The 22613-nt window shown below is 33.2% G+C and overlaps 1 long non-coding RNA gene across 1 annotated transcript in view; it reads left to right on the top strand.

The window, feature by feature from the left end:
* The window catches only part of LOC103102853 (uncharacterized), a 97475-nt gene extending 78166 nt beyond the window's left edge, over positions 1–19309 (top strand). The window contains exon 4 of the long non-coding RNA XR_461220.2: positions 17862–19309. This is a non-coding gene — a long non-coding RNA (uncharacterized LOC103102853). The remainder of the gene's footprint in view (positions 1–17861) is intronic.
* The last annotated feature ends 3304 nt before the right edge of the window (positions 19310–22613 follow it).

The following is a 22613-nucleotide window of genomic DNA, read 5'->3' as shown; positions in this document are numbered from 1 at the left end:
ACAAAAAGTCAAGCTGTTCTCCAGTTGATAAATGGGCAAGGGACATGAATAGGCAATTTTCAGAGAAAGAAATAAAAACTACCAATAAGCACATGAAAAAGGGTTGTAAATGTCTTAGAAGTAGAGAAATGCAAATCAAAACAACTTTGAATTGTGGGAAGCCATCAATCTCACACTATCTGACATGGTCACTGACGTGGTGAGTTCCAGAGTTGCAAAGAGAATTTTTGGAAAAATAAGGCACTCATGGAATCCCCCTCTATGTGACTTCTCTCTCTAATAGAATTGTTATGATTACTGTTCCCTCTCCAATACAGGAGAAATAATATGAGAGCAAAGACTTATAGGGTTAACACACATATATCACATCTTAATCCCCCCCAGATTATTACCATAAAAGATTACATTCACAGAATTAAAACCTAAAGATCACTACCCATTACCCCCCTCCTTTCACTCTCCACAGAATTACATTCACTCCCAATACAAGCAAGGCAAACAAAGAACATCAATCACCTTCAAACCCAGGTGGACAAGACACACTTCCCTGGTTTCTTATGTTACAATAGCAAGAGAAACATCTCCAAGCACCCAAGTAAAACATAAGAAAAATGTGACTTGGAAATTGAGGAAAACCCCAAATCTGGTCTGTCTCAAATTACCTTCTAACCACATACCTAGCTATGAAATGTTTTGTTATTCATCTCCTAAGTAATTGTGATTGATTGTGAAAACTGACCAAAAGTAACAATGATTCTTTTAGGTCAGGGAAAACTAACCTCTAGATCACCCTGTTTATGCCATTCATCTATAGGAACAATGTTCATTGACTATCTCCTTAGACTTTGCGTCTGTTGTTAAGTTCCATGGAAATATGTATGTTGAGAAAGATACTGTGTGCCTAGTAGATGTGTGATCATGAGGGTATAAAATAAAGAAAGGCCTCAACTAAGGCAAAGCAGTTTATCCTGTGAAACCTGTGCTGTGGGTTGAAACTGTGTCCCATCCATCATTCCACTGACACCATCCCACCTCCAAGATCCCATCCTCTGTGGGAGGCTGGCCCACACCGCAGTACTGAGGTACCACCTTTCACCTAGCAGATTAGTTAACATGACAGCAAAGGACAGTAATAAATGTTGGGGGGGATGTGGCATAATTGTGACATTAATACATTGCTGATGGAATTGTGAATTGATCCAACGATTCTTAAAGGCAATTTGGAACTATGCCCAAAGGGCTTTAAAAGACTGTCTGCCCTTTGATCCATCCATACCACTGCTGGGTTTATACCCCAAAGAGATAATAAGGAAAAAGATTTATACAAAAATATTTATACCACATTCTTTGTAGTGGCAAAAATTGGAAAATGAGCAGATGCCCTTGGGTTGTGGGATGGCTAAACAAATTGTGGTATCTGTTAGTGATGGAATACCATTGTGCTCAAAGAAATAATGAACTGGAGGGATTCCATGTGAACTGAAATGGCCTCCAGGAGTTGATAAAGAATGAAAGGAGCAGAACCAGGAGAACATTGCACACAGAGACTGATACACTGTGATACAACCGATTGTAATGGACTTCTCTACTAGAAGCAATTCAATGATCCAGGACAATTCTGAGAGATTTATGAGAAAGAATGCTATACACATTCAGAGGAAGAACTGTGGGAGTAGAAACACAGAAGAAAAACAATTGGCATCACATGGGTCAATGGGGATGTGAATGAGGATGTAGACTTCAATCAATAATAGGGAAATAGGTCTTGATCAATGATACACGTAAAACCCAGTGGAATTGTGCATCAGCTCCGCAAGGGGGGTAAGGAGGGAAGTAAAAAACAAAACAAAAAAAAACGAGTCATGTAACCATGGAAATATATTCTAAGTTAATTAAATATTTTTAATTTAAAAAATTAAAATGGCTCAAGGAGTGTCCTTACTATGTAGGACAAAGATTTCATTCACAAATTTGTTCCCTACTTGATTGGTGTTATCAACATCTTGGTGCCAAGAATCTAATTCATATAAGTTCCATGATGTATTCACGGGGACTAAAATTTGAGAAGACAATCTTCAAAGATGGAAGGAAGTGACCATGGACTTCATTCATATGAGAAATGGCTGTTCTGAGAAGTAGTATTGTTTGGATTTATTGCCTTTAATCTCTCCCTCTTTAGGTTTTTCAATAAAAAGCTGAATATAATAACAATGAACCCCCTATCTGTAATGGAAGCTAGCATAGAAGATAATATGAATCAAAACTATATTTAACAAGTCAGACAGTCTAGAACTGGGAGGTTACATCTTCACTGAACATTATCCAAGTTATACCATATTTAAATTAAGGTACCATAGTTCTAGGTAATATATTTCATTTTTATTTTAAAATTTTTAAACTTTTTTACTTATGTCTCAGAATAGATACTAAGTATCAATTCCAAAGCAGAAAAGAGGTGCAGGCTAGGGATATGGGGTTGTGACTTGCTCAGGATCACACAGCTAGGAAGTATCTAAGGATAAATGTGAACCCAAGCCCTCCTGTCTTCAGGTTTCACTCTCTATTCAATGAGCCACCTACCTGTCTGTAGGATCTACATTTTAGTGAAGACATTAACAATTTCTGTTGTGTCTAGCAAGGAAAAAAAAGAACCTATCTAGAGATCATGTCATAGAAGTATCATTTGAAAAAAAATAGTAATGACTATCTTAGAGAAGAAAAGATGTTGAAGGGGAGAGAGGTAGGATAAATATTTTCAAGGATGTCAAAGTTGTCATGTAGGTAAGGTATGAAAATATTTTCAAATTTTCCTAAAATCCAAAAAGAGGGACAATGTAGCCATCACAGAGAAACAGATTTCTGGGCAATATGGTAGCTAATTAACTCCAAATTAAAGATGCCACCAATGGGAAAGAACTAATATGCCAGGAGTACTAGTTTCCCTTTCACCAGAAGGTTTCAAATGAAATCATTTCAAATGAAATGATGATCACTTGTCAGTAATGTTGCAGAAAGAATTTTTGTTCATATATACTTTAAGGTTGATGGTCTCTGAGGTCTCTTTTAAATATGAAATTCTGTAATTCTGTGGTCCAGAAAGATAGCTATCCTTTAATCATAGTTTTGTTGGGGATAGAGCTATCTCTGTTGTAGAGTGGCAGGTGATTAGGGAAGGGTAAGGAAAGGGAGAAGAAGGAAAGCTTACAATGTAGCTAAATTAATTAATTGGTTTCATTAAAATTGGTTTCGTGATTTTAAGTGAAATAATGTTGCTGGAGGTGGAAGGTGGTAGTTCCACAGCAATATTATTTAAATGGAAGATAAATACATTTGATTTGGATCTCTAGTGATAGTGATATTCCAAATTAATTTCTTTATCAAAAGCATTATTGCAAACAAATGCTACTGTCCTGAGCAAAAGAGTATAGGATATTGTAGTATTCTAGAATGAGACATGTTAAGTTATGACAGAGCATCTCATTTAATGAAATCTCTCAAAATATGGAGATACCACCAAAGGTCTAATGAATGGAAGTTTAGATCACTCCAGCCACTGAAAATGAACTGTAGCAAAGCACTAGAGATGAAAAGAGTAAGGAAATAACCCTGTACCATCAAGTAAAGCACTGACATAATTTAAGTTTTTCCATCTCCTAAAGCCTCATCAGTAGCAGATTTGCCAGATAGGTTATGCTCTTCTGTGAGGCTATTTTTCTGCAGTGCCTAGTGAGATGAAAGAGATAGAACAATGTCTTTATCTCATATCCTCACAGAATAGACTCTCAATCTATCTTCACCTTTAGCAGTAGAAGGGAGCTTTCTGACCAAACTGATTAGGTGCTCTATCTCATAGGACCATGGATCCTTATTCTATATACCGAAGAAGGTGAATGGAGTAGCAGAAGAAGAAATCAAATTACAGTGGCAAAAGCTCAAACTCTTATTAGTTTAAATTGTCATATTTATTAATTCTCTTTAATGTTTCATTAAGTATTCTGGATACCAGAGAGAATATAGGAACTATGTACTCAATTGACTTGCCAAGGGAGTGGCGTAATGTAAGTTTATAAAATTCCATAATTTTAAATTTGCTTTCTCAATATTCTTTTTAAAAATGTGAGCACACACATTCTACATCAAATTTGAAAATAACATTCTTATCAGGGTCAGTGACAGTGCTCCTAGTACTAAAAACCAAAATATCTTAAGTCTAGATTGTTTTCTGTCCTGTGAAAACCCTCTTCTTTCTTAAGTTGCTCATTTCTCTTATAGAAACTAGGTTTAATAAAACTTGATAAATAATTAACTATGAAAAGTGAAGGCTAGAGATTGGCTGAGGATGATACTGAAGTTTTAAACCGAGGTGATTAGAAAGATGGTGATTCTCTGAATAGACGGGTAAATTTGAAAGAGAAAAACGAGCAGATAGTAAGTTCAGTATATTATGAAGGAGAGAATAAATTCTGTTTCTGACATGTAGAATTTGGTGTGTAAAGAATGGAGGAATGAATGGAAGTGGGGGGGCAGCAGAGAACATATTAAGCATCTGTTCTTGTTTAACATGCTACATAACAAGAATAGAAAAGCAAAGTGAAATATCCTCTTTCCTAAAGAGATTTACATTCTAAAAAGACAATTCCATACAAATATGTGAATCATTCATAGTGAAGGGAGGGTTTTATTGTCTTTTTTTTTAGAAATGGAAATTAAATTAATAGGAAAATATATAGCAATACTCTTTCTAAAAGCAAAAATGCTTATTTTAACAAGCTAGATAGGAATTTACACTCACTCATAGACTGGCTAATCAAGCTCAGAACTAGTAACCCTTTCTAATTAGTTGGATACTATTAACCAATCCAGGGAACAATGCTTGGTAACTATTCAAGTTAGAAGTCTTTAAGGTAAACAACTGCAGCAACAATGAGCAGATACCCAGATATCTCATGATGTATAGAGTGGTATTGTAATTTTGTTTTTGCTACCAACTTGATGTGATTGCAGATAGTCATCTAGTAGATGGTGATATGAGATGGTAACAATTACTTTTTATATAGATTTTGAATACAATAAATAGTATATGTGAGAGGGGAGGGGCATTATTTATTTTTAAGGTTGGACTGGATTATATTTAAAATAGGGTCACCAGGAATTTATATTAATTCCAAAGAGATTTATAATTTATTTACAAAATATGAAAAGAGTGAAGTAAGAAAATCAAAGAGAGGTTAGGGTAAGATATCTAGCTTAAACACAAAGTAATTTACTCCAGGCCCCTGAAGGAACCCGGGCAGGGAGAGTCAGTCCTTAAGCCTCATCAAAGCTGAGGACCTGGGGAAGTCTCTTTCAAGAGGTAAGTCTCTCCTGAGGCTATTTTTTTTCATAAAAATTCAGCAGTTACGTGTCATTTTTCACTCACCACATTTCAGTCCAAAGGAAAAGATTTTAGGAGAGCCTCACCAGGAACAGGTTCTCAGGTCGATTCAGCAGATTTGTTACTAGCCTCCACCCCAAGGAATGAAGAACTGTCAGTAGAATTCCTTCAGGAAGTTGCAACTCCCTTTTAAAGACCCTTTCTTTTGTGTCACTTCCTATGTCTCCACTTTTTATGTGAACAAATCATAGTCTAAAACCTTCCTTAGGACTACCCAGGAGGCAGTCAGTTGATTCTGATTTGTCACCCACTATTTCACATGTAGGTCACAGACCTCCCACATAATGATTAAGTGGGATATTTACACTTTGGGTGATTAGATTTAAAAATGGGCAGATCTCCATACTCAACTTTTAAGTAGGGTGTTTATACTTTTGGTGATTAAATCTAAAAATGAGCAAGGGTTACAATTTAATCTTCATTATCAGAGGAGACTTAATTTCATTTTCACAATCAGGGGAGATTTAATTTAATCTTCACATATAGAAGATATTTGTTTAGGGACTGAATATATAAATCAGAAATCAAATAAACAATATTTTTACATTTTACCTTTAGATTGCTAGGTAGGGTCACATGGCTTTTGGGTTTCTCTTCCACTAAAATATAATAAATTCTTTTTAATTTATTTTCCACATTTTTTTGCATTAATAGTCGGTGTTTTATGATTTTTTCAAAATTTTTGTTTTCCATTGCCTTCATTTCTTACATCCATCTATCCCCCATAGATCTTCTCTTTTGGAAACTAAATACCCTTAGTTATTTTAGACCAATCAATAAGTGGCACTAACTTGAAGTCTTTCAAAATTCTATTTACCACTTCTATTTTTCCCATGATTATTTGGAAAAGTTCATATGCTAGGACAAATGTTTATGGAAAGTTTTAAAAGGTAAATACCACTGTGTCAAGGAATTAGATGATGAAGGGATTAGGGGATACATAACTTCTGTGAGTCTGGTCTGTATAGAAAAAGCACCACATAGTAACAATCCAAATGAATGTTATAATTTGGTTGGTTATTATGACAAATGAATTTCATATGCATAAATATATATATATATATATATAACATGCCTGTTTTTATATACAGTATATGAGTATGTATGAGTTGATATGTATAAGTATAGAGATAAGAATATGGATGTGTGTGCATGTGTATTTTTGTTTATATGAGCACACAATGTATATGGATATTTATACACATATATGTACACAAATGGATTTCTAGTTATAAATAGAGATGAAATTAGCTATAATATTTATTGATATTTATATAGCAATGGATATAGAGCTAGATAACATATATATAGAGACAGACAGATCCTGATTCAGCCAAACATATACATATATTCAAAATGAGTTTCTGACTCTCTACACTTTAATTTCTATAATTATTTCATTTCCAGGAATTTATGAATGGAAAGTTATTCCACTAAAAATAAATGAAGTGATTTTTCATCTTACATACATTGTTTGCTCAGTTTCTTGGTATGTCAGGGTAACAAGAAAAATTTTTCCAGTAATTCTGGAATACACACACACACACACACACACACACACACACATATGTGTATATATATATATATATATATATATATATATATATATATATATATATATATATATATATACTGTCCACAGTATTTGCCTACTGTGAGCTTCAAAATTTCAGATAAGAAGTTTAATTCATTGGTTCATTGACACATTAATTTGTGTTTTCAACTTATTAATCTAATTATTATTTTATAAATTTGTCCATTCATGTATTTCTTTTCCTTTTTGAATAATTTTAAAGAAATTATAACTTCATAATTCATTTGTTCATTTATTCATCTATTTCATATCTATTGGTTTAGTCATTCACTAACTAACCTATTTCAATTATTTATTTATTTATCTATTTTAACTATCCATTCATTAATTTATTTTACCAAGACAGATGGTCTAGCCCAGTGATTTCAATAATCAGTGAAACATATGAGGGTAAAACTACCTTCTACCCATACTATCCATCACTTTATTTGCAATTTATTTCTTACCTATCTTCTTCTTAGAGGTAGTTGAAATTGCTTGCCCAATCACTCTTTGTTAAGAGGCAGGATTTCAATGCATGTCTTCTTGGATCTGAGTTAGGTTCTTTATCCATTATCCCATGCTGATATTCATTTCAAAATAATACACAACCCCTATAATTATGAAAAACAAATACAAAGTTATTGATTTTTTGCTTGTTTATTTGGTTGAAAGTGACTTTTGAATCCCATGTATATATTTCAGCCAAATGGGATTAAATGACATGCATCTCCCCCTTGGAAACTGGATATATTCTACTTAATTTTCTAGTATATATAGGCTAAAAAGAGTTCAGAAAACAAGCAAGTGTCCTTTGGAGTTACATTATATGGTTAAAATGGATTTTCATTTATTTCTCTCTCCTCTAAAACTGATTTTGTAAAGTGAGTTCTTTCAGATAATAACATCAGGGTTGCTTTGTTATTTAGGTTCATAGTTTCAGAGGTGAAAGAAACTCAGAGGTCATTTTCTCCAAGTCCAGCATTTTATAGATGAGAAAACTGAGGTCCAAACATGTAAAATAATTTTCTAATTGTCACATAGGGAGGAAACTGCAGAGTGGAAACATAAACTTTGAACTTCATACTGAAAAAAAATCTAGAACTTTTGCAACACAATATTCTGACATCTAGTTTCATATAAATGTAATATTTAAGTAAAACCAAAGAAGTAACACTGAAAATATTATCTAAATCTTTTATTTTTATTTTTAACACTCCTTCTTGAAGGCATGAAATTTAATCTCTCCTAGGCCTCTCCCAATTCACTTAGGCCTCACTTGTTTCTACTCTGACTCCTTTCTTTTGAAACAACAAAGATAAGAGAAACATAATTATGACATTACTATAACTATATTTTTAACCTATGTGTCAAATAATCATCAGGGACAATTGATCCCTTTCTCAATTTTTATAGCTTAAATGAGGTGAAAAATGTATTAATATAATCAATAAAAATAAAATATGAAATTCAAAATATGAAATAATTAACAATATAATTGTATTCTATAATTCATATTATTATAAGAGTTCAGAGTCTCAATTTAGGAAAACTACCATTCATATAGATTCTTGGTTCTCTCTCCTTCATCATATTGTTCCTATTTCCAAGCTTCTATATTTTTGAGACAAAATCATAAATCAGGACATGTTTTAGTTAAAGAAAAAAACAAAGGATATGGTAATGCCTATTCCTGGACAGACATATCAGGAAATATTCGGAAAAACAGTAAATCTTTGGAAATTCCCCTCTCTCTTTGAAGATGAAAATCTAACTAGCAGTCACAATTTGAATTCTCCATAGCAGGAAGCATGAAGGAGCACAAGACTTTATCTCTACGGCTCCTTTTTTGCTGTAGCTCAGTTATCCTTCTTTTTTCTTTTTTTGTTTCTTCTTTTTAATTTCCCCTTTTTAGTTATTAATCCATGCTACCAATTTTTTCTACTTCAGCTTCTTAGATCTCTAATTTGGGCTGGAGATCCCATCTGCCTACTGTTGCTGCTGAGGCTCAGTTCTTGCAATACTTAATCTTTATTCTCTATCTCTCTTTTACAACCTCTGTGTGATCCCTTCAGAATCTACTGTTTGAAAAAATAAACAAAGAGGGAGTTCTACCAAATTCCTTTTATGACACAAATATGGTGCTGATTCCAAAGCCAGGCCAGGTAAAAACAGAGAAATAAAACTACAGTCCAATCTCCTTAATGAACATCAATGAAAAAATCTTAAATAGGATACTAGCAAAAAGACTCCAGCAAGTGATCATGAGGGTTATTCACTATGACCAGGTAGGATTCATACCAGGAATGCAAGGATGGTTCAATATTAGGAAAACTATTCTCATAATTAACCATATTAACAAGCAAACCAACAGAAATCATGTGATTATCTCAATAGATGCAGAAAAAGCCTTTGACAAAATACAGCACTCATTCCTATTAAAAACACTAGAAAGTATAGGAATAGAAGGGCCTTTCCTAAAAATAATAAACAGTATATATCTAAAACCATAAGCAAGCATCTTCTGCATAATATACCTGTCAGATATATGGGAAAAGGAAGATTTTAAGACCAAGCAAGAGATAGAGAATATTACAAAATGTAAAATTAATAATTTTGATTACATTAAATGAAAAAGTTTTTTATAAACAAAACCAATGCAATCAATATTAGATGGGGAGCAACAAATGAGAAAAAAAATCTTTATAACAAAAACATCTGACAAAGGTCTAATTACTCATATTTATCAGGAGCTAAATCAATTATACAAAAAAATCAACCCATTCCCCAATTGATAAATGGGAAAGGGACATGAATAGGCAAGTTTCAGATAAAGAAATCAAAACTATCAATAAGTACATGAAAAATTGTTCAAAATCTCTTATAATTAGAAAAGTGCAAATCAAAACAACTCTGAGGTACTACCTCACACCTAACAGATTGGCAAATGTGACAGCAAAGGAAAGCAATGAATGCTGAGGGGGATGTGGCAAAATTGGGACATTAATACATTGCTGATGGAGTTGTAAATTGATCTAACCATTCTGCAAGGCAATTTGGAACTATGCCCAAAGGACTTTAAAAGACTGCCTTCCCTTTGATATAGTGATGCCACCACTGGGTTTATACCCCAATGAGATAATAAGGAAAAATATTTGTTCAAAAATATTTATATCCATGCTCTTTGTGGTGGCAAAAAATTGGAAAATGAGGGGATGCCCTTGAATTGCGTAATGGCTGAACAAATTGTGTTATCTGCTGGGGATGGAATACTATTGTGCTCAAAGGAATAATGAACTGGAATCACTCCATGTAAACTGGAATGATCTCCAGGAATTGATGCAGAGTGAAAGGAGTAGAGCCAGGAGAACATTGTACACAGAGTTGGATACACTGTGGTACAATCAAATGTAATGGACTTTTCTACTAATAGCAATGCAATGATCTATGACAATTCTGAGGGACTAATGAAAAAGAACACTATCCACATCCAGAGAAAGGACACTGGGAGTAGAAACAAAGAAGAAAAACAACTGCTTGATCACATGGTTCAATGGGGATATTATTGGGGATGTAGACTCTAAACAATCACCCTAGTGCAAATATTAATAATACGGAAATAAGTCTTGATAAATGACACATGTAAAACTCAGTGGAATTGCTCATTAGATACAGGAGCAGAATGGGAAGGGGATGGGAAGAACATGAATCAGGTAACCATGGAAATATATTCCAATTTAATTAATAAAATAAATAAATTGAAAATAAAAAGAACTCCTGAATCTATTCTAAAGATTGTACTAGTCTCACATTTCACTGAGGGTCGAGATAGAATTATGTTCTTAACTAAAAATCTTAGTCTACCAGTCAATTCTCAACCTCCTAGAACTATGTATATCCCAAATTGTTCCAGACAAACTTTGAAACATCTGTCCTTTGACATATAAGTTTAATAGATAATTTGATTACTTAGGCAATAGATAGAGCAGAAACAGGTGATTCTAAGTGGTTTTCTGCTCTTTAAGTATGTAATTGAAGCTATTTTAGACTATTATGCTAATAACTGTGATTCCTTTTTCTGTTTGTTGATTCACCAAATTAATATGCACAATGATCAATGAATATTTAACCTTTGACATCAACAAATCTTAGTCTTAAAATTCTCATATTGGTCCATCCCTCTGAATTCTTAGCTCCCCAATGATTGAAGTAGAGAGGCTTCGTTTGGTTTTCCAATTAAAGATTTCTTCTTTTTCTTTGAAAACATATTTAATTAAAAAAAAGTAAAATATCACTTCTATAGACTGCTGTACCTATTCTGGGAGGGCAAATTCTATTAGAATCTCTGATAAATTTCTATATTACACAACTTCAACTATGTGTGTTTTTAAAATTTTATTTTCTAATTATATGTACTCATAATTTTCAACATATGTTATCTAAAATAATGAGATCAAAATTGTTTCCATCCTTCCTCCTTTCTCCACTCCCTGAGACAGTTAGCAATTTGATCTGGATTATAAATGTATGATCATTCAAATTATATAAAGTTAAAAATTGTATACTTTACACTAGTGCCTCAGGGATTGTGGGAATATGATAGAGTAGAGCATGAAATGTCTTGGTATTCTAATACTTCTTACAAACATTCCAAAATAGTTCCACAGAATCAATGCTAAAAGCAGCAAAAAACAACACAAACAAACAAATAACAAACAAAAACATGAGATTCAGCAGTGAAACTGAGCAGCCAACAACAACCAGGAAAGAAATGTTATAGCTTCCTTTTCTTCAGTCTCACCAGATAGTGCAAATATACTGGAGTAAACAATACAGAATCAATAAACATCAAGTCCTTGGGGAAGGACCCACAGCCTCACCTTGTCAGCTGAACCTGGAGGCTTACATCCCAGTGACAGATAACTGTGGAGTCTAGAAGGCAGAAACCCTTGAGTAGCTGTGGCAGCTGTAGTCATGGCTCTAGATATCCTCATTCATCCACAGCTGGGAGTTGATTGTTCACCCATGAGCAGATTCCACAGAATCAATAAGCACCAAGCCTTAAGGGCAGGACCAGCAGCTTATCTGTCTGCTGGCCCTGAAAACTTACATCCCAGTGGCAGAAACAGGTGGAGACAACTTGCAACAAAACCTGGGAATGATTGTATGGATTGAAGCATTGGCCTCAGAGATTCTTACTCACCCATGTTGGGGGTTGACTATTAACATGGAAAGGACTTTGAAGATCCAAGCATGTGGACCAGACACCTGTTCTATCATAACCTGAGGCACTAGAAAAGGAAGAGTGAGAAGAGGGCAGAAATGTGTAAGTGTGGTTACTGAAGGACTGGGGCTCAGTCTACTGAGGTCATCCCCATGAGAGTGGAGTTGCTGGCTGCTTCCCAAGAGAGGAGGGGAGCTCTCTTCCTACAGTGGTAGAACTTATCAGGGATGCTTTTTGTAGGACATATAAGGGTAATCAGACTGGGTCTTGAATATTGAGTTCATGGACTACATATGTCTGGAATATAAAAGTTGGATGAACTAATTAGGGACTCAGAAATAACAAACAAAATATACTGAAACCAGAGACATAATCCTTTATAACCTAGGAACCCTGGAAATCTATCATAAAGAAAAAAACCAGGCCTGATTGCCCTGGCTACTGTTTCTTTTAAGGAGTATCCAAAAAAGAAAGGGCCCAACTATTGATAACTACCATGGGGACAGAAAAGACCTGGGTTCAAAGTCCAGACAGTAAATCAAAAACAATTACTTTTAAAAAAGCAAATAATAATAATAATAATAATAAAGGGTCATCAGCTCAAAAAAGAGTTTTTTTAATAGCTTTAAGAAGCTTTAAGAAGAACACAAAAAAAATGAAAGAGATTGAGTAAAAATTAGAAAAAAAATAAGATCAGTGCACAAAATTCAAGAAAGTTATTAAATAAAGATGACCGAAATGGAAATAGATCCAGAAACTCATGGAAGAAAATAATTCATTAAGAAAAAGAATTGGGAAAGAGGAAGATAAAAACTTCTGAAGGCAAGAAGCAATAACAAAGCAAAATCAAAAGAATTAAATCATAGTTGAGAATAAGAAACATCTTATTACAAAAAAATGACTGACCAGGAAAATAAATTGATAGACAATATGAGAATTTTCAGAATCTTGGAAAGTTATGATAAAAAAGAAATTAGACATCATATTCCATAAAATCACCAAGTAAAACTTCCCAGAAATTCTACAATTAGACAGTAGAATAGAATTTGAAAGAATTTTCCAGATCATCACAACAACAACAAATATATATATGTATGTATTTATATATACATAAATACATACATATATAAACGCATAGGAAGATCATTGCTAAGTCATTTTAACACACAGGTTATGGAAAAAATACTACAAGCAACAAGATATAAAAATCAGTACTGTGAAGTCACAGTCAAAATGGCACAAGATTTAGTCATATCAAAATTAAAAGAATAAAGGGTAAAGAACACAATATTTTGAAGGATAAAGTAACTGGATTCTCAAACAAGATTAATATACCCAACAAAGCTGAGCTTACTTACACAAGAAAAAAATGGTTATTTGACCAACTAAAGGAGTTTCAATTATTCTTAGGTGAAAATGCAGAAATGAGCAGAAAATTTTATCTACAAGAAACATAAGAAGATATATATATATATATATATATATATACACATATATATATAAAGCAATTATAAATGACTTGAAATGTCATATCATTTATTTGTTATATGGAAAAATGCCATTGTAACTTAAAAATATAATCACTTGAGTAATTTAAAAGAGCATAGAAAGATAGATTTGAATATCAGTCGAATATAATAGAATGAGCTATGTTTAATAATAAAATAGAGCTGGAAGAGTTAAAATGGAAAGAACAATTATTTTATATAAAAGAGGAATGAGTAGAAGGAAAGTCAAACAGAAGGGCAGGGGGCAAAGCTAGGTGGCTCTGTGCATTGAGAATCAGGCCCCTGGAGACCAGAAGTCCTAGGTTCAAAGCTTGCCTCAGTCACTTTGTAGCTGTGTGTGTGACCCTGGAGAAGTCATTTAATAGTCATTACCTTGCCCTTACAACTCTTCTGACTTGGAACCAATATAGAGTATTAATTCTAAGATGGAAGGTAAGGGTTTAAAAAAAATAAAAGGGAACATCAGGGTAGACAGTTGGTAGTACTAGAACCTTACTTTCATCAAATCTGTTCTAATAGGTGAATAACATATACACTTAGAAGGATAAAAGTTGTTGTTTTTTAACATACAGAAAAAAAGTAGGCATGGGGAATGTGAAGATTAAATTTAACTCTCCCCTGATTATAACAATGAAAATACTTAACTCTCCCCTGATTGTGAAGATTAAATTGTAACTTTGTCTATTTTTAGATTTAATCCCCATCAGTGTAAACACAGTACTTAAAAGTTAAATATGAAGATCTGCCCATTTAGATCTAATCACCAAAAGTGCAAATATCCCACTTAATCATGAAGTAGGATGTCTGTGACCCATGTGTGAGATACTGAGTAATGAATCAGAATCAACTAACTGCCTTCTGGCAGGCCCTAGAACAGTTCTTTAACTGTGATTGGTAGATGTAGAATTAGGGAAAGACACAGGAAGTAACACAAGAGAAAATGTCTTTAAAAGGAGCTGTTGCTTCCTGTGAGAATTTAATTCTTCATGCTTTGGAGTTGAAGTTGGTGAAGATGGGCAGAAGGATCTCCTGACTGGACCTATGACCCTGTTTTTCTGGTGAGGCTGATAAAGAATATGCTTACTGGACTAACATGTGGTGAGTGAAAGACTGACTTAACTTCTGGTTTTTCTCTGAAGAGACTGGCCTGAGGTAAGACCTACTCTTGAGAGAGGCTTCCCTAGGTCCTCAGCTTTGCTGAGGTTGACTGAAACTAACTCTCCTTTCCTGAGATGGGAGTGGGGGAAGGGCTGAGATAAATTGCTTAGTGCTTAGACTAGATATCTTACCTTATCCTCTCAGATTTCTTGTTTCACTCTTTCTACATTTTGTAAATAAATTGTAAATAGAATCTCTTTGGAATTAATTAAATTATTGGCAACCACACTCTTAAATAATCAAGTCCAACCCTTTAAAAATTAACCCCATTTCCCTCTTGAAGGGAAAAGGATAAAGGGAAGACTAAGTGAAAGGAGGGTAGATTAAAAGAAAAGAGTGAAGGAGATAAAAAAGGAGGGATACCTAGAAGAAACTACATATCAAGAAATAGGGGATAAGATGAGGGGATAAGGAAGGGACTTAGGATAAGATAATGGAAAGATTTTTAGAATCAACCTCCTAATAAGACATATAAAGGCAGGATTGGGGAGATAAGGGTGGGACACTTGGAAAGATAGATAGAATGAGAACTAAAAAAAGAGGTAAGAAAAAAGGGAGGGGCTTTTAGAAGGATGGGGTACTTTAGATGTAAGAAGGCAAAAGCAGAGGATAAGGAAAATATTTTTAAGAAAGACTGTGAATTGGAGAGATAGTAGATGGAGGAAATTGTACTTCTGAGGAGGGATACAACAAAAAAGAGAATCAGAAAAGCAGAAATATGAAAAAAAGAATGGAGGGAAATTCACAACTAATAAAAATGACTTTGAATGTAAATGGAAATAATTCAACAACAAAACAAACAAAAAAAATGGATAGCAGAATGGATTAAAAACCAAAATCTGATAATACATTATTTAGGAAACACACTTAAAAATGAGACACACGTATAGTAAAAATAAAAGGCTGGAGCAGAATATACTATGCCTCAAATGGTACAAAGAAAGCAAGGGTAGCAATCATGATCTCTGACAAAGATAAAGTTGAATTGATATGAAGAAGATAAAAAGGAAACTATATTATATTAAAAGGTACCACAGATAATAAAGCATTGTCAACACTAAACTCATATGTATCAAATTTTATGGCATCTATGTGTTAAAATGAAAAACCCAACGAGTCAGAGATAGAAATACATAACAAAATATTAATACCAGGGATTTCAATTTTCCTCTCTCAGAACTGGATTAATCTGATAAAAAAAAAGTCAAGGAAATGAATAGAATCTTAAATAAGTTAAATATGATAGATGTCTGGAGAGAACTTAACAGAAACAATAAAGAATTTGTCTTCATCTCAGTGGCATAAGATACATTTAAAAATTAATCCTATATTGGGATATAAAAATATTATAGAAAAATGTTGAAAAGCAGAAATATGAAATACATTTTTATTTCATAATGCAACAAAAATTACATATAATAAAGGACCACAGAAACACAAAGAAAAAACTAATTGGAAACAAGATAACTTAATGAATAACTTGTCTAAATTGTAAATTATAGAACCAATAAAATCATTTCAATAAAGAGAATGATAATAATGAGACAACATACCAAAACCTATGGAATACATCTAAAGCAGTAATTAGAGAAAGATTTATATATATATATACATATATATATATATATGTGTGTGTGTGTGTGTGTGTGTGTGTGTATTTTTTTATTTATATTTATATATATCTATAAATATTTATATATATATATGAATGCTTATATTTAAAAATAGAGAAAGAAAAGGTCAATAAATTAGAATTACAATTAAAAAATAGAAAAAGAATAAATTAAAAATTCCAAAAAGGTGAGATCAATAAAATTCAGTGCAAAAAAACACTGAATTAATGAATAGCTAGAGATCTTGGTTTATGAAAAAAATGATAAATTTGATGAATCATTGATTAATCTAATAAAAAAGTGAGAAGAAAATACAATCATGAAAATGACTTTTTGTAATTCTCCCTCACTTAATCCAATTCATTTGAGAGACAAGACCTCACCTCTTTATGCCATTGGTCTTCTTTGAAAACAAAATTAACAACATGCTACTTTGATAAATTAACACAAATATCTTCATATGATTTCATCATTGACAATCCACTCAGCACCAAGGCCATGTATGGGCTATAATAAGGGTATTTTAGAAACAATAAGTAGTCTATTCTTTCTTCTTTATAATTTGCACACAAATTGAATAGAATAATAAATTGTGACGCACATTCTTCCACAAAAAATATCATTCAATGCTTTATGGAAAGTTGACACAAATTTCATTAACCTTACAAAAGAGAACAAAACTCCAAATGAAAAACATATAATATGTATCTACACAAGAGCATGTTCTTATAATATATCATATTCTTATTTTTTATATAATATGAACTCTCAAAAATTATCACATTTTAAATAGCTCTTTTTCATTGAAAAAGCTTTTGATCTCTTGCATACATCTATCTTCTGAGAGGCAGAAGCACTATTCTTTTGCCTATGACTATAATTCAAGATAATTTCCATTGTATGTTAATAAGTTTCTTTTTTTGTAGCTAATAAACATGATCCACATCTCTCTAACAGAAAGCCTTAATTATGAATCTGGGGTAAAACACTTTTAGAAAGAACAAATATGATGTATTACAATATATTAATATAATAAATATGGACTAAATGTGATCTATAATTACCCATAATAATAAGATACATGGGAAACAAACATTAAAATATTATATACGATTCTATACATACATGATATCAACTAGAAGTTTTAAACAATTTCTACTTTCTAAGCACTATGTTGAGCTTTATGGGAATACAGAAAAGCAAAACAGGCCCTATTCTCATTAAATTCATACTTAAATCAGGAAGAAAACATTCAAAGAATTATGTATTAATAATATCTATAACTCCATCTCTTTCTAAAACCACTTTCCTTCTGTAGTTTTATTTAACTATTTTTTCTCTCTCTTAATAGGATAAATTACATATGGTCTCAGAGTGAAGGCACCAGGATTAAGGAAGACAGAAGAAAGACTTCTTGCAGAAGATGGGGCTTTAGCTGAGACTTAATGGAAGACAATGAAGCCAGTGGATGAGGTGAAGAGAGACAGAATTTCAGTTATTGTGCATAGCCCATAAAAATGTCAAGATTCAGAAGGTAGTCTCAAGGAACCACAAAGGGATTAGTGTCACTGCACTGGAGAACTCTTGGATGTGAAGGGATGGAGGATCAGGAGCCAGGTAAAGTAATAAGTTTTAAGAAGACTGAAAAGACATGAACAGGTCAGGTCATGATGAACTTTGAACACCGTAGTATATTTTTCATTTTATCCTGAAGGTAATACGGAGACACTATAGTTTATTGAATAAGAGGTGATATAGATTTGTGCTTTAGGAATACCAACATAACCTACTAATAAGGAATGAATTGGAATAGGGATAGACTTGAGGCAGAGAGACCTACCAACAGGTTATTTGCAAAGATTCAGATAGAGTTGTTTGTAGTAACAGAGCAAAGAAGCCATATACAAAAGATGTTGGAGGAGAAGCAAATATTTATTAAGTAACTACTAAGTACCAGGAGGGAAGCTATGTGGCATTTGAAGATAGAATGTCAGAGAGGGAGTCAGAAAAACTTGTGTTCAAATCTAGCCTCAGGTAACACTAGGTGGGTTGTGGGTGTGGTGACCCTGGGCAAGTCACTTAATACTTCCTCAGTTTCCTCAATGAGCTGGAGAAGAAAATGGAAAAGTATTCCAGTATCCTTGCTAAGAAAACCCCAAAAGAGCTCATGAAGAGTCAGCTATCACTGAAAATGACTTAAAAAAATGTAACAAAACCTACAGTAAGCACTTCTCAAATATTTCATTTGATCTTCACAACAACCCTAATGTTTAGGTATTATTATTATACTCTCTTTTTGGTTATTGAAAGTGAGACTATTGAGATTGTGACTTGCCCAGAGTCACTAGTAAAAGTCTGGGAAAGATATGAACTCAGGACTTCTGGATACCAGACTTAGCTTTCTATCCAGGATGCCACCAAACTGGCCCTAGAATCCACTGGCTATCAAAAATAGATTGTACATGGGAGTGAGAGAGAGAAAAGAGTCAATGATAAAAACAAAGTACAAACCCAGTGATGTGAGATGGTAGAACCCTCAACAATAATAGGAAAATTAGAGAGAAATGAGAATTTGATGGAGAGAAAGATAATTAAATCATTTCTGAATATATTAAGTTAAGGATGTCAGATATTTATCCAGTTTGAGGAAGTCATCAGATGTCAAATTATGTATTATTATTTCATTGTAAAATACTCAATATAAATTTAATACCAGATTAGAATGTGGATTTCACCCTCATTCAGGGAAACCTATTAATGTGATAGATGAATGGATAAATAGTGATAGATAGATAGATAGATAGATAGATAGATAGATAGATAATCTTAGCTTTTCCCTTCCTTGACCCTTCCCACTTGTGAAATTATCTGTAGATAATCTCCTTTAAATCACTTTGCTACTTATTTTGCCCTTTACAAGAGTCAGCTCCTAAGGGGCCACATTCTTATTTAAATATCATAACATACCTTGAACCCTAGAAGTTTCCTGCTACTAGAAATGAAGTTGACCTTAAAGAAAGGAAGAAATGGGCTAAAGTCCTGCTGCTGAAATAGTCTCAGAATGTTATTGAGGATTTCAGCGCTCTATGCAAATCTCTAAGACAATAACTGATAGAAAAGGTGTTGTGTGACCCTAGTAGACAGTGTTTTCTTATAAGTGAGTTGCCTAAACAAATGATATCATAGGTCAAATCCCTAAATCCTATCCCCTAGCATAATTTGAATACAAGATGAGTGGTTTTTGTTTGGTTTTTATAGTTATGCATTGTAATTTATTTACTTATGCTATCTTTTATTATGTATACAAAAATGAGCACATTCTAGCTTCAAAGTTTTTGGGAGATTTTATTAATTTTAATTCTCATCCTCACATGTAAGTGAGGCCATGTAAGTGAGGCAACATCTAACTTCTTGGAAAATAGCATAATTAAAATGTTTTACCAATTTACTTTCTAGGTATTTGGAAAAGAGGAATAGAAACCTCATCTCTATCCAACTCACACCTAGCTAGAAGAATAGGTTAGGAAATAAGCTGATGAGCAATAAATTATATAATTGGAAGGGAAAAAGTAGTTTTCTTCTTCTTTTACTTCTTTTCTTTCACTGTTTCTCCTTATTTAGCACAATTATTACCATGAAGGAAATGTTTAAATTTAAGGAATTTAAAATTCATTTTTCTCTTTCTTAAATCTCAGAATTATTGGCAGCTTATTCAGTGAAGTATCAGCAGCATAGTATGGTAAATGAAGTCTAGAATTTGGAGTTAAAAATGGCCAGCTTCAGATTTTACCTCTACATTTTAAGAGTTTTATAACCTTGAACATGTAACAATATCTCTAACTCTCTTAATTATATCTGATAAGTCTTGGTGTCACAGATGAAATCTAATATTTGAGGTATTAAGAGGGGATCATCCCTCTAAGCATTCACATTATGAACATTTATTAAGAACCTACTATGTGTAGATTAAAAGTTAATATCTAGGGAGCAGCTGGGTAGCTCAGTGTGTTGAGAGCTAGGCCTAGCAACGGGAGGTCCTAGGTTCAAATTTGACCTCAGACACTTCCCAGCTGTGTGACCCTGGGCAAGTCACTTGACCCCCATTGCCTAGCCCTTACCACTCTTCTGCCTTGGAGCCAATACACAGTATTGACTCCAAGACTGAAGGTAAAGGTTTAAAAAAAAAAGTTGATATCTAAAATACTCCAAGTATATTTAATAAGATTTATTCTATAATGACTTGAAGCAAAAAGGAAAATAAAAGGCTAGAGAAACAGAGAGAGCTCACCCAGCCATGCATGTAGGAAAAAAGAGAGAGAGGGAGGAGTAATACACAGGTTAAAAAAATAATAGCATAATGACAGTCATATGTAGGAAGGGAAAAGGATTCTTGGGACAAGAAAAGAATTCTGGGAGATGGAGTCCAAGGGTTCTAAATTTTCTAAATACACATATGTTATAGTCTGAATGCTAAGCACTGGAGATTGAAAAAAAAAAAACAGTCCTTACCTTCAAGGATTTTGCAACCTAATTAAGTGAGACAACATGTGAACAATTGTATGTAAATGATGTATGCAAAATAATTTGAGGCAAGGTCAGAGGGAAAGTGTTAGCCTTAAGGGGGACTGAAAAGGTAGGATTTTACCTGGGACTGAAGAAATCAAGAGGTTTAGTATTCAGATACTTCATGTTCTAAGAAAGGTTCAATAAACCAAGCACCCTATTGTCCATTGTTAAGAATCTAGCTAGTTAAAGAGAACACTGGCAAAAATAAAATAAAATAAAAAAAACCTTGTGGGGAAACTCAGGTAGTATTCATAATATATTGCCAATGATGTGCCTGAGGCAAAGGAGAATTAAAAATTCACCAAAGCTGTATAGCCAGTAAGTGTCAGGACTGAAATCCAGAAGGCCAGATTTTTCAAGGCAATATTTGTTCAATTATACTATAAGATTTTATAGGTTATACATAGAACAAAAAAAGTTATTTTTTCAATACACTAAAATGGACAAGATGAATAAATTTCAAGGATGAATTCCACCAATGATAAGGAAATAGTTGTGAATAAGTTTAAAAATATTTAAGCCAGATTTTCTCAAATTTGTATGTGTCATTTACTAATATGAATCATACTATTGAACTAAAACGATTGTTTTGGGGTTTTCAAGTGCATGTAAAATGTACTCCAGGAGTTATAAATCTGCTTCTGTTGCTTTTTGATATCTGCTAGAGGATGTTCACATTAAGATAAATGGATTGTCATGTTCCTAGAACTGTTTAGTTTCACTTTTAGGGGACCATCTGTTCTCTGATGAATGGTTCTGAGGATAATGACAGGCATGTTGATTTAGCTGCTTCTTTAATAAATGCCAGAACTCATTTCTTAAGGATGCAGCCCTTAACTCCCCTCCAAACTTCTCCAACTACCTTTTGAAGATAAATTGTTCATAAAGGCTCATGCCCATATTGACATCCTTCTTCCCACCTCCCTCCATTCTCTAGCAGGTAGGTTTTCCCTTGCCAAATCTGCAGGGGAAATATTACATAGAGATATGGGACTAATTCTACCTAGCACCAGCCTAAATATGTAGCACAAAAAAAGGACACCAGGGAAAAGACTCAATGTTGGCTTTATGCTTCACATGCTTTATTGAAATGGGGAACTGGCCCAGCTTGATCTTGGAGCATTTCTTAATAAGAAAGAATTTTCAGAAAAGTTGAATGCTGAAGATATCTTTCATATAGCCTCTATCCACTTTGAAATGACAGTTAAAAGCTTTCATAGACTGAATTAAGGGACATTTATTAAATACTAGTCTTAATATGCACTGATTTAATACACGTGTTGGTTTATAATGTAGAATATATATTTAAATATGTACACAAAGGAATTTAAGTCTATTTGGAATTTGTTTTAGGTTGTGTAATAGGGAATTCTTTGTTCTCTCTGAGTTTACACTTGTGAAAGGCAATCCTTTATTCCCTTTGTTGATTTTGAGTTAAAATTAACTTAAGTACCCCTACTTAGATTGTGAAAATAGGATTAAATCTCCTTGTCTACTTTTTAATTGAATCAACAAAAGACTGAATACCCTACTTAGT

The sequence above is a fragment of the Monodelphis domestica genome, chromosome 2, assembly GCF_027887165.1.
Source record: "Monodelphis domestica isolate mMonDom1 chromosome 2, mMonDom1.pri, whole genome shotgun sequence".
NCBI lineage: Eukaryota > Metazoa > Chordata > Mammalia > Didelphimorphia > Didelphidae > Monodelphis > Monodelphis domestica.
This window is presented reverse-complemented; position numbering and strand designations above follow the sequence as displayed.